Source organism: Erpetoichthys calabaricus, chromosome 9 (assembly GCF_900747795.2).
Source record: "Erpetoichthys calabaricus chromosome 9, fErpCal1.3, whole genome shotgun sequence".
Lineage (NCBI taxonomy): Eukaryota > Metazoa > Chordata > Cladistia > Polypteriformes > Polypteridae > Erpetoichthys > Erpetoichthys calabaricus.
The window spans coordinates 130,568,989-130,573,608 of NC_041402.2; positions in this window are offsets into that span (position 1 = coordinate 130,568,989).

Below are 4,620 nucleotides of genomic sequence, written 5' to 3' on the forward strand. Positions count from 1 at the left end.
TGTACATGACTGTTTTGTAATGCATTGGCTTCAGACAATTTACAGTATGAATATTGGCCATCTTAAAATACATTCTACTGATAAATACCAGCTATGTAAAATTCTGCAAATATACAGGATATGTAGTAATTTTATGTGAGCTTTAGTTTGGTATTTTGAATAAAACACCCATTTTAAGCACATCGTTGTTCTTCACTATTTTAAAATATATTTATTATTATTCTCTTATGTTTTTCTAATGTGTTCTGCACAGATGGGTCTGCTGTGTTTGCAGCAATAGTAGCTTTTTCATCTTGTTTTGACATAAATAATTTTAATTATCAATTTAAAGATCTACCAATTAATTTATCAGGAAAGACAACTGTTAATATGTCAGAATGCATGTATATTTCTTTTTATTTACATTTAATTTACATAATTTTTATTAGTTAGAAATCTGCTGGACTTTGATGGAGTCACAAGGAGGAAGGCTTCCTTATGGCTGCAACACCTGGAAATGTAAGAGACTCTGAGAAAATAAAAGCGGGGTGTATTAAATACTCCCATAATCCTCTACTTGCCCTGCAATTGTGAGCACCTAAGCAGCATAGTTTCACTTTACTGCAGGATCTGTTTGTCCACACACAGTGAAGATGACGTGCTGGCAAGAGTCAAAGGAAAGTGTCAAGGTTTTAGAACTGGTATACCATCTATTGTAATGGTCAATGTTAGATCCCTGTCAAATAAGGTAGATGAACTGTCTATGTGTAATGGAGCATACAGGTACAGTGGCATTTTGTGCTTTACAGAGAGCTGGCTTAAAACTGATATACCTGACACTGTTTTAATGCTGGATAGATTTCATCAGACAGAGACCCAGTGCAGTGTGGAAAAAAGAGAGATGGGGAACTGGTAAATGAGGAATGGTGTATAAGGAAGGGAGCTTATTACAGTTAAAACTACAGTTAGTAATTCAGACACTGAAATTCTGGCTGTTCATCAGTTATTTTCCAGGTAGATAAATTACATCATCATCATTAATGTTTAAATTCCTCCCTTCACAAATGGGGGACTTGGCAACAGAAATTATTCATTCTGTCTCCAAGACTTTAACGATGACTCATTCTGACCCTGCAGTTATATTACGTGGTGACTTCAACCATGTGACTTTGAAAAGAACTATGACAAACTTCTATCAATTTTTGACTTGTTCCACTCCAGAAAATTACAAGCTGGACCTGCTCTATTCAAATTTTAAAGACACCTTTAAGTGTAAACTGCTGGCACCTTTGGACAGATGTGACCATAACTTGATTCAACTTACTCCCAGCTGCAAGCCTGTTATTAGACGACAACCTATTACCACCAGAATAGTGAGAAAGTGGAGCCTGGAGGCTGAAACGGCTCTGAAATACTGCTTCCAAATGACAGACTGGGAAATGATGTGCGAGTCACAAGTGGACAATATGGGGAACTCTGTCACTACATCATAGACTACATTAGCTTCTGTGTCGACACAGTGGTATTCTCAAAGACTGTATTGCTTTTCCAAACATCAAGCCCTGGATTACTAAGGAACTGAAAGGTCTCCTGAATGAGAGGAAAGCATTCAAATTTAGGGAGAAAGAGGCTCTATAGCATGTGCTGAAGGAAAGGAAGCTTACAAAGCTAAAATAAAAAACATAACATGAAGGATGTCTGGAATAGACTGGGTGTAATTATGGGACTTGAGCAATCCAGCCCTCAGGTACTAGAAGGGGATATGGACAAAACTAATACCCAGAATAATTTTTTAATAGATTTCCCTACTACTGCCACCTTCTTGCAATGACCAGTCTTACCACACCATCCCTACTACATCAGCAACTCCTACCATGTCAACTGGAATGGCCAGTAACAAGTCTACCTCTGACCATCAATGTATACTGTCTATAACTGAAGACCAAGTAAGGAGAAAACTGAGGAAGCTGCACACCATCTGGCAGGGGGACTGTATTGAAAGGGGCAAAGCAGACTCATCTTCCTTAGGAAATCACATTCCTTTAATATGGGAAGTGAAATCCTTCACATTTTTTACAACGCCATGATGGCAGTGCAATTTTCTATACTGTGGTGTGCTGGGTTGATAACATCACTTCAAGAGAGGCCCACTGAATCGGTATAATGCCTCGCTGTAACTGGCAAGTTAGAACTTGCCTTTTTAATTTTCTTGCTTTTCAGTCATTCTGGTGTGTCTTCAGACTAGTGTATGTGTGTATAATATATATTTATAGTTTTATTATTTATTTATTGATCTACTAATTTATGTGTTTATTTATTTAAAGAAGTGTAAAAAGCTACCCCTCCTCGAGCCACCACCTTATCGTGGTGGAGGGGTTTGCATGTCCCAATGATCCAAGGAGCTGTGTTATTGGGGGCTTTATGCCCCTGGTAGGGTCACCCAAGACAAACTGGTCCTAGGCGAGGGACATGACAAAGAGCGGTTCAGAAAACCTCCAATGATGCATACAAACATTGGATGTCGTTTTCCCTTGCCCAGACACGGGTCACCGGGGTCCCCCTCTGAAGCCAGACCTGGAGGTCGGGCTCGATGGCGAGCACCTGGTGGCTGGGCCTGCACCCATGGGGCTGTGCTGGGCAAGCCCGAAGAGGCAATGTGGGTAGGGGGGGTCCTGTGGGCTCACCACCTGTAGGAGGGGGCAAGGAGGTTGGGTGCAGTGTGAGTCAGGTGGTGGCCAATGGCGGGGACCTTAGCGGTCCAATCCTTGGCTACAGAAGCTGGCTTTTGGAACATGGAATGCCACCTCTCTGAAGGGGAAGGATCCTGAGCTGGTGCGCGAGGTTGAGAGGTTCCGGCTAGATATAGTTGGGCTCACCTCGACGCACAGCGTGGAGTCTGGAACCAGTCTCCTTGAGAGGGGCTGGACTCTACCACTCTGGAGTAGAACCTGGTGAGAGGTGCTGAGCGGGTGTGGGCATACTTATTGCCCCACGACTTGGAGCCTGTTCATTGGGGTTCACCCCGGTAGACGAGAGGGTAGGCTCCCTCCGCCTTCTGGGGGGGGGGACGAGTCCTAACTGTTTGCGCGTGTGCATCAGGACATCCTAGGCCTCAGTTTGATGATCGACTTCGTGGTTGTGTCATCAGACTTGTGCCCACATGTCCTGGACTCTCGGGTGAAGAGAGGGGCGGAGCTGTCAACTGATCACCACCTGGTGGTGAGTTGGCTTCGATGGTGGAGGAGGATGCTGGTCAGGCCTGGTAGGCCCAAACATATTGTGAGGGTCTGCTGGGAACGTCTGGCAGAGTCCCCTGTCAGAAGTAGCTTCATCTCCCACCTCCAGCAGAACTTCGACCACGTCCCGAGGGAGGTGGGGAACATTGAGTCTGAATGAGCCATGTTCCGTGCCTCTATTGTTGAGGTGGCTGACCAGAGCTGTGGCCGTAAGGTGGTTGGTGCCTGGTGGAGATGGTGCGCTGCTGACCTCGACTCGGGACGTTGTGGGTCGGTGGCGGGAGTACTTCAAAGACCTCCTCAATCCCACTAACGTCTTCCAATGAGGAAGCAGAGCCTGGGGACTCAGAGGTGGGCTCTCCCATCTCTGGGACTCAGGTCACTGAGGTGGTCAAAAAACTCCTTGGTGGCAGGACCCTGGGAGGTGGGTGAGATACGCCAGGAGTTCCTCGAGGCTCTGGATGTTGTAGGACTGTCTTGGTTGACACGCCTTTGAAACATCGCATGGACATTGGGGACAGTGCCTCTGGATTGGCAGACCGGGGTGGTGGTCCCCCTCTTTAAGAAGGGGGACCGGAGGGTGTGTTCCAACTACAGAGGAATCACACTCCTCAGCCTGTTATGGAACAGTGGACCAGCTCTAAACCCTTGGTAGAGTCCTGGAGGGTGCATGGGAGTTTGCCCAACCAGTCTACATGTGTTTTGTGGACTTGGAAAAGGCATTCGACCTTTTCCCTCGGGGGAACCTATGGGGGGGTGCTCCGGGAGTATGGGGTACCGGACCCCCTGATAAGGGCTGTTCGGTCCCTGTACAACCAATGTCAGAGCTTGGTGCCGGCAGTAAGTCAAACCCATTTCTGGTGAGAGTTGGACTCTGCCAGGGCTGCCCTTTGTCATAGATTCTGTTCATAACTTTTATGGACAGAATTTCTAGGCGCAGCCAGGGCATTGAGGGGGTCTGGTTTGGTGGGCTCAGAATTGGGTCACTGCTTTTTCAGATGATGTTGTCCTGTTTGCTTCATCAGGCTGTGATCTTCAGCTCTCTCTGGATTGGTTCGCAGCCGAGTGTGAAGCGACTGGGATGGGAATCAGCACCTCCAAATTCGAGACCATGGTTCTCAGCCGGAAAAGGGTGGAGTGCCCGGTCAGAGCAGAAGATCGACAGGTGGATCGGTGTGGCGTCTGCAGTGATGCGGGCTCTGCATCGGTTTCTCGTGGTGAAAAAGGAGCTTTACCAATTTACCAGTCAATCTACGTTCCTACCTTCACCTATGGTCATGAGCTATGAGTAGTGACCGAAAGAACAAGATCAAAAATACAAGCGACTGAAATTAATTTCCTCCAGAGGGAGTCTGGGCTTTCTCTTAAAGATAGGATGAGAAGTTCGGTTATCCAGTAGGAGCCC